The following is a 13,275-nucleotide window of genomic DNA, read 5'->3' on the forward strand; positions in this document are numbered from 1 at the left end:
TGCTCCCAGCATCAACATTTTTTCTTCTGGGTCCTTTTTCTGCAAAATAGCCCAGTCTGTGATCCAGCTGCACATCATTTTAATGATGCACATTGGGTCATTAATCTTTTTTCTATCAAAGATAATATCATTTCTGCAAATCCAGATCGCCCAAAGTAGGGCTAAAGTGCCAGTCAGAACTAGTCTCTTATCATTTTTCTGAAATCTACTAAGCCAACTACCAAAACAATCTTTTAAATTGGCCGGAATTTGTTTTAGATCAAAAGCACGCCCAACTAAATTCCATACTAGTCTAGCAACCGAATAGGAGAAGAATAGATGATCAATAGTCCCATCTTTCCCACACAAAACACAATGTTTATCACTCTTCCACCCCCTTTTCAGTAAATTGTCTCTTGTCAGAATACTTTTTTTTATTCAGCAGGCACAGGAAAAATTTAATTTTTGCTGGTACCTTTCCATAAGAATTTCCGTGGAAAACCCACATCAGTCTTGATAAGATGAAGGTATAAGGATTTAACAGTAAATTTTCTATCTGCAGTAAGCATCCACATAGGTCTATCCCTCCCTCCATACATGAGAACCTCTTCACATCTTTCTCTTAGGCTCTTCCATAAAAGATCAGTATCACCAAACAGAGATCTTCTAAAAATAAAAGAGTCCCCATCCTTTATCAATGGCTTCTCTAACAGAGATGCTTCTCTAACAGAGATGCCATGATCATTACTAATAAAATATAGTGAAGAATACGCATCTTTCAAAGGTTTGTTTCTCACCCACCAGTCTTCCCGGAACCTATTGTTTTTTCCATCTCCTAGTTTCTTTTTTATATGTGGGTAGAAGTATTTTTTAATTTTGATGAGACTAGACCAGAATTAGGAGGGTCCATTCTTGTGCCCCACTCCAGACAGACATTTGTCTTTGATGTATTTTCCTCTAATGATATGTTGCCATAATCCCTCGTCGTCTTCTAGTTTCCACAACCATTTAGCAACTAAAGCAATATTGAATAATTCCAAGTTTGTAACCCCCAATCCCCCTTGCTGTTTTGGTAGACAACAAGTCTTACATTTAACTAAGTGGTATTTCTTTTTATCTTCTTCAGCCCACCGCAACATCCTGGCTCTGTACAAGTCCACTTTTTTCTTCACTCCAGCTGGAAGAAGAAAGAAGGACATCATATAAATAAGAATATTTGTAAGACAAGGCTGCACTAGAGTAACTCTGCCAGCTATATTAAGCAATCTGTCTTGCCAGCAGGCACATCTTTTCTCAATTTTCTCAGTCATATTTTTCCACATGTTATTTCTAATTCTTTTATGAGAAATAGGTAATCCAAGATATTTCAGAGGCATCCCCCCCCCCCCCAAAGCACATGTAAAGATTTCTTTGTACTTTTCAATTTTGTTTTTAGCTTCCCCCAACGGATAAATTTCACTTTTGTGGAAATTAAATGTCAGTCATGACATTTGTTCAAAAGCAGTCAAGATGAATTTAAGATTTCTGGTAGATTCCTCATCATCTTGTAATAGGAATATGGTATCATCTGCATATTGTAACATATTCACACCATTTTCATGGAAATCAGCAAGCACTCCTTTTATATACCCTTCTGTTCTAGCTTTGTCCAAAATGATGGCTAAAGCGTCAACAGTTAAGTCAAAAAGCAGAGGAGACAAAGAGTCTCCTTGCCTAAGATCTTTATGATTTTAGAAAAAGGGCCCACACTGTCATTGACTTTAACTCCCACCTGACCCCCTCTCATGGTGTGCATAATCCAATCACACCACTTGTCCGGGAAGTTTTCGAGTTTTAGCATTTTATGCACAAAAGGCCACTTGATTTTATCATTTGCTTTTTCAAAATCCACTTTGAACAACATAACACTTTGTTTCTTAGTGTGTATAGAATTTAATGCTTCATGGAGAATAACCACTCCTTCCATGATATATCTCCCTTTCACAAAGGCTGTTTGAATGGGAGAGATAATGGGATTAACCACCCTACTAAGTATGTTCATTAAGACTTTAGTGATGATTTTGAAGCCAACATTCAGAAGGCAAATTGGCCTAAACTTCTGAATTTGTTTAGCACCTTTAGTTTTAGGGACCAAAGTAATGATCCCATAATTGAGTCTGACTAAGTCTATTTTGCCACTATGAAAGTCATCCAGTATAGCCTTCAAGTCCATTTTAACCATTTCCTAGACATGTTGGTAAAAACCTATTGCAAAGCCATCAGGGCGAGGGCTTTTGTTTTTCTTCATAGAGAGCACCACATCTTAGATTTCTTCCATAGTGAAAGGTTTAAGTAGGATCTCTTGCTCCTGAGAGGAAATCCCTTCAGGAGCATGAATATTGAGATCAATATTAGAAATATCTGCTTGTCCAAAAAGTTTTTTATAGTGTCCAGTAATATATTCCATGAGCTTTTTCCCCCTTCAATCACTTCCCCTTCCTGTTCCAGAGCCAAGATTCTATTCTTTCTCCTTCTCCCATTCACCTTGGCATGGTAATATATGGTGTTGGAATCACCTTCTTTAATCTCTTTGTCCTTGTATCTTTGTAGCAATTTGATTTCTTCTAATTTAAGAAGATCTTTTAATTCTTTTCTTAGATCTCTCTGTAGCTCTCTATTGTGTGCACAAAGGGCCCAAAGTTCAGCATTTTAATCAATTTTATCCAACATATCCAAGAGCTCCTTTTTCCTTTTTCTGTAAAAAACATTGGTATTCAAAATCCATCCCTTAATTTTTTGTCTGATATTTCTTAATCTTTTCTGCCATCTATCTAATCTGGATCCTGTACAATTGATCCCCTAATTATTTTCAACAAATTCTTTAAATCCATCCATCAACAACCAGACATTCTCAAATCTAAGAATAGCCTTTGTAGGTTATGATCCCCAGTATCCAACAAGATATGATCTGAGATCTCTCTCTCTCTAGAGCATTAACGATAGCCAAATGATATTTATCTTCCCAGTCAGGACAAATTAAGACTCTATCTAACTTCTCAAATGTGGGTTTTGGCGAATTATTAGCCCAAGTATATTTTCGACCATTCAAAGGCAAATCTCTAAGGCCAGCATGTTCTATGATGGCATTAAAAACAAAACTGAAGTGGTCAGTCCCTCTAGTTTATTAATTTTATAACTATTTCTAATTAAGTTGAAATCTCCTCCAATCACACAGAGCTGAGGATTGTCCTGGTAAATTCTAGAAAGCTCTGCAAGAAAAGCTTCTTTTCCATCTTTTTGGGCATCACCATAAACTGTAACTAAATTCTAATTGAATTTAGCTTTTTTATCAAACAGAAGTAGTCTAACAAAGTATGTCCCTTTTTCAACTTGAATCAAATCAAAGCAATCACTATTAATCCCTACCACCCCCCAGATTTACCTCTAGGGGCAATCCATTCCCAGAGAAATTTGTTTCCCCCAGAAAGGTTATGTAATTCATTTTTTGGAAAAGTCATTCTTAATAGTCTCTTGTAACCCAACAAAATCTAGATGTTTTTCTGGAATTATATCTCTGATAACCCACAAATATAGGGGATCACAACAGTTTTCGAGGGTAGAGTATTCAACCCAAATTTATTGATTCGACACAAGGGGAGCCAAAGAATATTCTCAAGTATTAGCAGCTGAGTTGTCAATTCAACCACACCTGGAAACTTAATATCTGCAGCAAAGTGTTTAGTAGCAAAGTAATATGATAGTAGTGGTAACGGTGGCAAAAGGTAACGGTAGCAAAAGTAATTATTTTGGTTTTGTAGTGATTATAACAGTAGCAACGGAAAAGTAAATAAGCGAAGAATAATATAGGAAAAGCTTGTAGGCATTGGATCGGTGATGGAGAATTATGTCGGATGCGATCAATCATTTAACAGTCATAACCTAGGGTGACACAGAACTAGCTCCAGTTCATCAATGTAATGTAGGCATGTATTCCGAATATAGTCATACGTGCTTATGGAAAAGAACTTGCATGACATGTTTTGTCCAACCCTCCCGTGGCTGCGGGGTCCTATTGGAAACTAAGGGATATTAAGGCCTCCTTTTAATAGAGTACCATACCAAAGAATTAACACATAGTGAATACATGAACTCCTCAAACTACGGTCATCACCGGTAAGTATCCCGATTATTGTCACTTCGGGGTTAACGGATCATAACACATAATAGGTGACTATAGACTTGCAGAATAGGATCAAGAACTCTCATATATTGATGAAAATATAATAGGTTCAAATCTGAAATCATGGCACTCGGGCCCTAGTGACAAGCATTAAGCATAGCAAAGTCATAGCAACATCAATCTCAGAACATAGTGGATACTAGGGATCAAACCCTAACAAAACTAACTCAATTACATGATAAATCTCATCCAACCCATCACCGTCCAGCAAGCCTACGACGGAATTACTCACACACGGCGGTGAGCATCATGAAATCGGTGATGGAGGAAGGTTGATGATGACGATGGCGACGGATTCCCCTCTCCGGAGCCCCGAACAGACTCCAGATCAGCCCTCCCGAGAGAGTTTAGGGCTTGGCGGCGGCTCCGTATCGTAAAACACGATGAATCCTTCTCTCTGATTTGTTTCTCCCCGAAAGTGAATATATGGAGTCAAGGTTGAGGTCGGTGGAGCGTCAGGGGGCCCACGAGGCAGTGGGGCACCCCTAGGGGGTTAGAGCGCGCCCCCACCCTCGTGGACAAGGTGTGGGCCCCCTGACGTGGATCTTTCTTCCAGTCTTTTTTATATATTACAAAAATAATCTCCGTTGATTTTCAGGTCATTCCGAGAACTTTTATTTCTGCACAAAAATAACACCATAGCAATTCTGCTGAAAACAGCGTCAGTCCGGGTTAGTTCCATTCATATCGTGCAAGTTAGAGTCCAAAACAAGGGCAAACGTGTTTGGAAAAGTAGATACGATGGAGACGTATCAACTCCCCAAGCTTAAACCTTTGCTTGTCCTCAAGCAATTTAGTTGATAAACTGAAAGTGATAAAGAAAAACTTTTACAAACTCTGTTTGCTCTTGTTGTTGTAAATATGTAAAGCCAGCATTCAGATTTTCAGCAAATATTATGAACTAACCATATTCACAATAACACTTAGGTCTCATGTTTACTCATATCAATGGCATAATCAGCTAGCGAGCAATAATAACAAATTTCGGATGACAACACTTTCTCAAAATAATCATGATATGATATGACAAGATGGTATCTCTCTAGCCCTTTCTGAGACCGCAAAACATAAATGCAGAGCACCTTTAAAGATCAAGGACTGACTAGACATTATAATTCATGGTAAAATAGATCCAGTCACAGTCATACTCAATGTAAACTAACAGTAATGGATGCAAATGACAAAGTTGCTCTCCAACTGGTGCTTTTTAATAAGAGGATGATGACTCAACATAAAATTAAATATATAGGACCTTCGCAGAGGGAAGCAGGGATTTGTAGAGGTGCCAGAGCTCGGTTTTGAAATAGATATGAATAATATTTTGAGCGGTATACTTTCATTGCCAACATAATAACCAAGATATCTCGATATCTTCCATGCTACACACATTATAGGCGGTTCCCAAACAGAATGGTGAAGTTTCTACTCCCCCTCCACCAACAAGCATCAATCCATGGCTTGCTCGAAGCAACGAGTGCGTCCAACTAACAAGAGTCCCGGGGGAGTTTTGTTTGCAGTTATTTTGATTTGATTTGCATAAAGCATGGTACTGGGCATCCCGATGACAAGCCATTTTCTCATGAGTGAGGAGCGGAGTCCACTTCTCTTGAGAATAACCCGCCTAGCATGGAAGATACAAACATCCCTAGTTGATACATGAGCTATTCGAGTATACCAAACAGAATTTTTATTTGAAGGTTTAGAGTTTGGCACATACAAATTTACTTGGAATGGCAGGTAGATACCATATATAGGTAGGTATGGTGGACTCATATGGAACAACTTTGGGGTTTGTGGAATTGGATGCACAAGTAGTATTCCCGCTTAGTACAAGTGAAGGCTAGAAAAAGACTGGGAAGTGACCAGCTAGAGAGCGACAACAGTCATGAACATGCATTAAAATTAATCAACACTGAATGCAAGCATGAGTAGGATATAATGCACCATGAACATAAATACCATAGAGGCTATGTTGATTTTTTTTCAACTACATGCGTGAACATGTGCCAAGTCAAGCCACTCGAATCGTTCAAAAGAGGATACCACCCTATCATACCACATCACAACCATTTTAATAGCATGTTGGCACACAAGGTAAACCATTATAAGCTCCTAGCTAATTAAGCATGTCATAAGCAACTACAATCTCTAATTGTCATTGCAAACATGTTTCTTTCATAATAGGCCGAATCAGGAACGATGAACTAATCATATTTACAAAAACAAGAGAGGTCGAGTTCATACCAGCTTTTCTCATCTCAATAAGTTCATCATATAATCATCATTATTGCCTTTCACTTGCACGACCGAATAGTGTGGATAATAATCTGCACGTGCATTGGACTAAGCTGGAATTTGCAAGCATTCAATTCAAGAGGGAAGACAAGGTAATATGGGATCTTTGTTAGATCAACAATAATGCATATAAGAGCCACTCAACATTTTCATTATGATCTTCTCCTCTCGACCCCCAAACAAAAGAGACAAAACTATTTACACGGGAAAGCTCCCAACAAGCAAAAGAAGAACGAGAAATATTTTTGGGTTTTATTTTTAATTACTACTACAGCATGAAAAGTAAACTAACTAAAAGCTACAACTATTTTTTGGTTTTTCTAAGGTTTTTCAAACACACAAGAAGAAAACATAAAAAGGGAAATAAACTAGCATGGATATTACAATGAAAAAGTATGAGCACCGACAACTAGCATGAGTGTGTGAACAGGAATGTAATGTCGGTGAGAGATACGTACTCCCCCAAGCTTAGGCTTTTGGCCTAAGTTGGTCTATGGCCATGATTGCCCTGGCAGATATCCAAAGTTGTAGCTAGGGTCGTACTGAGAAGGATCCCCCTGGTGCCACTGGTTGGCGATCTCTTTCGGATTCCACTAATAAACAGACTACCGGTGAGGATCAAATTGTGGTTCCGGCTCTGGCTCTGTAGCTGGTGTGGGGTATCGGTAGGCGTGGATGGCCTCCGGTGGAGCAAGGTACTTGCCTGCAGATAAGTCAAACAAGGAAGGAGCAGGCAAAGTAATAGTCTCAGGGTGATTTTTATCAAATATCAGCTTGTACTTAAGCATCTTTTCCTTATTCTTAACGATAAAATCATGTGCTACCATACTCTTATAGTCTAGAAAAATAGGAGGCAGCAACTTCTCTTCCTTCTCATAATGCCTAATAGGTATGTTAAAATGTGCAGCGAGGCGCGAGGCAAAGATACCTCCCAAGATGGGGCCCTTAGTATGGTTAAGATTTAACCGCTTTGCAACAATAGCACCCATACTAAATGTGTCATCACGGAACAAGGCATGGCGCAAAATAACAATATCAGGGGCACTAAGGTTGCCACCGTTTCCGCGACCAATTAAGCATCTACTAGAAAATATTGCAAAGTAACATAAAATAGGAAAATGTATGCTAGTAATTCTTGCATCAGAAACTTTCCTCGTTTCCCCTACAGCAATTGTATCAATAAACCCTTCCACATCGTCACGATGTGGTTCCTCTACAATGCCCTCAAAAGGTATCAAACAAACCTGACAAAAATCACGAAGTGACATCTCCTTATGCTCATCATATAAATAAAATTCCACCGTAGGTCATGAGCTCCTAGCATGGAAATGAAAGTTTTGCACAAAGATATTGGTCAGTAAGAGATACTATTTGTGTTGGTTGTGGAGGAAGGCGGTGAGGCCTGCATTCTCAGCCAATTCATAGAAATCATCATAAATCCCGGCTGCTCTCAAGAAATCATCACAAGGCCATTCACACGGCCGAACCTCCGCGGTGCGAGGGAGATTATACTTGGGCTTCTTGTTCTCTTCACTTTGTTTATCCTTCGAGCTTCGGCTCAATGATCCCCTCAAAAATCTCTTCATCTTTTTCTGAAAATTTCTATATTTTTTAGTAACTTCAAAATAAAAGTGAACCAAACTCAACAATATTGATGGCAACTACTCCTACAAGTGCCTAGAGGCAATATCATGCATTAAAACTACTTTTGACCATATAAATTTGACATGCAAGATCAAGAACAGGGTCACCTAAGCAGCAAAAATTTGCAATAAATAAAGCACTAGAACAAAAACTAATTGGACCATTGGAGGAGTCACATACCAAAGAATAATCCCCCAAAGCAGTTTTGTGAATGGAGCTTTGAGCTAGGGGATTGAAAATGGCAGCAAGATGAGCTAGAACTCGGGTTTGAGCTGGTTGGTGATTATTTTTGGGAGGAAGGAGTGTGTGGTAGCTGGAATAAGTGGAGGGGAGCCACCATGGGCCCACGAGGCGGGGGGCACGCCCTGGGGGGTGGGCGCGCCCTGGACCCTCGTGGCCAGGTGCTTGCTCCCCCTGGTGTGTTCTCAGTGCCAGATATTCTCAAATATTCTAGAAAAAATCATATTTAATTTTCAGGGAATTTGGAGAACTTTTATTTTCGGGGTATTTTTTATTGCATGGAAAATTCAGAAAACAGACTGAAAAATACTATTTTTGCTTTATTTAATATAAATTATAGAAAGTAAAAAGAGGGTACAGAGAGTGGTGTTTTCTAACTTCATCCATCTCATGCTCATCAAAAGGAATCCACTAACAAGGTTGATCAGGTCTTGTTAACAAACTCATTTCGAATAACATGAAACCGGAGAAATTTCGAATAACACTAGGTTACCTCTACGGGGATATGCATGTCCCCAACAATAAGAATATCATATTTCTTATTGACAGTAGGAAGAGGAAATTCAAAACCTCCAATAGTGATTGTTGAAATTTTTCCAATAAAATTGATACTGTGGACTTGAGGTTGTTTCCTCGGAAAGTGTATCGGATGCTCATTACCATTAACATGAAAAGTGACATTGTTTTTGGTGCAATCAATAACATCCCCTGCAGTATTCAAAAAGGTTCTTCCAAGAATAATATACACACTATCGTCCTCGGGAATATCAAGAATAGCAAAGTCCATTAAAATAGTAACGTTTGCAACCACAACAGGCACATCCTCACAAATACCGATAGGTATAGCAGTTGATTTGTGAGCCATTTGCAAAGATATTTCAGTAGGTGTCAACTTATTCAAATCAAGTCTACGATATAAACAGAGAGGCATAACACTAACACCGGCTCCAAGATCACATAAAGCAGTTTTAACATATTCTTTTAATGGAGCATGGTATAGTTGGTACTCCTGCATCTCCAAGTTTCTTTGGTATTCCACCCTTAAAAGTGTAATTAGCAAGCATGGTGGAAATTTCAGCTTCCGATAGCTTTCTCTTATTAGTAACTATATCTTTCATATATTTAGCATAAGGATTCATTTTAAGCATGTCAGTCAAACACATACGCAAAAAGATAGGTCTAATCATTTCGGCAAAGCGCTCAAAATCCTCAAAATCCTTTTTCTTGGATGGTTTAGGAGAAAAATGCATGCGTTTCTGAACCCATGGTTCTCTTTCCTTACCGTGCTTCCTAGCAACAAAGTCACTCTTGTCATAACGTTGATTCTTTGATTATGGGTTATCAAGATCAACAGCAGGTTCAATTTCTACATCATTATTATTGCTAGGTTGAGCATCATCATGAACATCATCATTAACATTATCACTGGGTTCATGTTCATTACCAGATTGTGTTTCAGCATCAGAAATAGAAATATCATTGGGATTCTCAGGTGTGTCAATGACAGGTTCACTAGAAGCACGCATAGTCCTATCATTTTTCTTTTTCTTCCTTTTAGAAGGACTAGGTGCATCAATATTAATTCTCTGAGAATCTTGCTCAATTCTCTTAGGGTGGACCTCAGGATACAAAGGTTCCTGAGTCACTTTACCTCCTCTAGTTGCAACTCTAACAGCAAAGTCATTATTTTTACTATTCAATTCATTCAGCAAATCATTCTGAGCTTTAAGTACTTGTTCTACCTAAGTGGTAACCATAAAAGAATGTTTACTAATAAGTTTAAGTTCACCTTTAACACTAAAGTTATCAAATTCATCCAAACATTGGCTAGCAAACTTAGCGGGGGGGATTTCAGCTTTATCATATCTATAGAGAGAGTTTACCTTTACTACCTGTGTCGGGTTATTGGGACTGTGAGTTTCTTCAATAGGTGATGAATTAAGACCATGTATTTCTTCAACAGGAGGTAAATTCTTAACATCTTCAGCTTTTATACCTTTTTCTTTCATAGATTTCTTTGCCTCTTGCATATCTTCAGGACTGAGAAATAGAATACCCCTTTTCTTCAGAGTTGGCTTAGGAGTTGGTTCAGGAAGTGTCCAATTATTTTAATTGGTCAACATATTATTCAATAGAATTCCAGCTTGATCAACTGTTCTTTCCCTGAAAACACAACTAGCACAACTATCCAGGTAATCTATGGAAGCATCAGTTAGTCCATTATAAAAGATATCAAGTATTTCATTTTTCTTGAGAGGATGATCAGGCAAAGCATTAAGTAATCGGAGAAGCCTCCCCCAAGCTTGTGGGAGACTCTCTTCTTCAATTTGCACAAAATTATATATTTTCCTTAAGGCAACTTGTTTCTTATGAGCGGGGAAATATTTAGCAGAGAAGTAATAAATCATATCTTGGGGACTACGCAAACAACCAGGATCAAGAGAATTAAACCATATCTTAGTATCACCCTTTAATGAGAAAGGAAATAATTTAAGGATATAATAATAGTGAGTTTTCTCATCATTAGTGAACAGGGTAGCTATATCATTTAATTTAGTAAGATGTGCCACAAAAATTTCAGATTCATAGCCATAGAAAGGATCAGATTCAACCAAAGTAACTATATCAGGACCAACAGAGAAATCATAATCCTTATCAGTAATAAAGATAGGTGAAGTAGCATAAGCAGGATGATATTTCATTCTAGCATTCCGAGTTTTTTCTTTAAGCTTAGCTAATAACTTCTTAAGATCAGATCTATCATTACAAGCAAGAAAGTCTCTAGCAGTTTCTTCATCCATAAACTAACCCTCAGGAACAACATGCAATTCATATCTAGGGGGAGAATCTTCATCATCACTTTCATCAATATTACAAGTTTCAATAATTTCATTCTCTCTATCCCTAGCAAGTTGTTCATCAAGAAATGCACCTAGTGGCACAGTATTATCAAGCATAGAAGTAGTTTCATCATAAGTATCACCCATAGCAGAAGTGGCATCATCAATAGCATGCAACATATCAGAATTAATAATAGAAGCATGTTTAGGTGTCGCAAGCTTACTCAAAACAGAAGGTGAATCAAGTGCAGATCTAGATGGCAGTTCCTTACCTCCCCTCGTAGTTGAGGGAAATTTTTTGGTTCTTTGATCTTTCAAGTTCTTCATAATGATAAGCAGATATAAATCCCAAGTGACTCAAAGAATAGAGCTATGATCCCCAGCAACGGCGCCATAAAATGTTCTTGAGAACCCACAAGTATAGGGGATCGCAACAGTTTTCGAGGGTAGAGTATTCAACCCAAATTTATTGATTCGACACAAGGGGAGCCAAAGAATATTCTCAAGTATTAGCAGCTAAGTTGTCAATTCAACCACACCTGGAAACTTAATATCTGTAGCAAAGTGTTTAGTAGCAAAGTAATATGATAGTAGTGGTAACGGTGGCAAAAGGTAACGGTAGCAAAAGTAATATTTTGGGTTTTGTAGTGAATATAATAGTAGCAATGGAAAAGTAAATAAGCTCGTAGGCATTGGATCGGTGATGGAGAATTATGCCGGATGCGATCGATCATGTAACAGTCATAACCTAGGGTGACACAGAACTAGCTCCAGTTCATCAATGTAATGTAGGCATGTATTCCAAATATAGTCATACGTGCTTATGGAAAAGAACTTGCATGACATCTTTTGTCCTACCCTCCCGTGGCAGCAGGGTCCTATTGGAAACTAAGGGATATTAAGGCCTCCTTTTAATAGAGTACCATACCAAAGCATTAACACATAGTGAATACATGAACTCCTCAAACTAGGGTCATCACGGGTAAGTATCCCGATTATTGTAACTTCGGGGTTAACGGATCATAACACATAATAGGTGACTATAGAATTGTAGAATAGGATCAAGAACTCTCATATATTGATGAAAACATAATAGGTTCAGATCTGAAATCATGGCACTCAGGCCCTAGTGATAAGCATTAAGCATAACAAAGTCATAGCAACATCAATCTCAGAACATAGTGGATACTAGGGATCAAACGCTAACAAAACTAACTCGATTATATGATAAATCTCATCCAACCCATCACCGTCCAGCAAGCCTACGATGGAATTACTCACACACGGCGGTGAGCATCATGAAATTGGTGATGGAGGAAGGTTGATGATGACCATGGCGACGGATTCCCCTCTCTGGAGCCCCGAACGGACTCCAGATCAGCCCTCCCGAGAGAGTTTAGGGCTTGGCGGCGGCTCTGTATCGTAAAACACGATGAATCCTTCTCTCTGATTTTTTTCTCCCCGAAAGTGAATGTATGGAGTCAAGGTTGAGGTCGGTGGAGCGTCAGGGGGCCCACGAGGTAGGGGGCACGCCCAGGGGGTAGGGCTCTCCCCCACCCTCGTGGACAGGGCGTGGGCCCCCTGACGTGGATCTTTCTTCTAGTATTTTTTATATATTCCAAAAATAATCTCTGTTGATTTCCAGGTCATTCCGTGATCTTTTATTTCTGCACAAAAATAATACCATGGCAATTCTGCTGAAAACAGCGTCGGTCTGGGTTAGTTCCATTCAAATCATGCAAGTTAGAGTCCAAAACAAGGGCTAAAGTGTTTGGAAAAGTAGATACGACGGAGACGTATCAATCTCTAACAAAATTTCTCTTAATATCTTGCCCTATGCCTCTTACATTCCATAATATACCTATCATTATTTCTTTTTCTTCCTTTTTTCATCCCACCTATTGAGATGGCATGCTGCCCAACACTATTGGCTGGTGTGCTGATAACCCACAAGTATAGGGGATCGCAACAGCTTTCGAGGGTAGAGTATTCAACCCAAATTTATTGATTCGACACAAGGGGAGCCAAAGAATATTTTCAAGTATTAGCAGCTGAGTT

Source organism: Triticum urartu, chromosome 1A, assembly GCF_056163025.1.
Source record: "Triticum urartu cultivar PI428250 chromosome 1A, HENAU_Tu73, whole genome shotgun sequence".
NCBI classification, from domain to species: domain Eukaryota; kingdom Viridiplantae; phylum Streptophyta; class Magnoliopsida; order Poales; family Poaceae; genus Triticum; species Triticum urartu.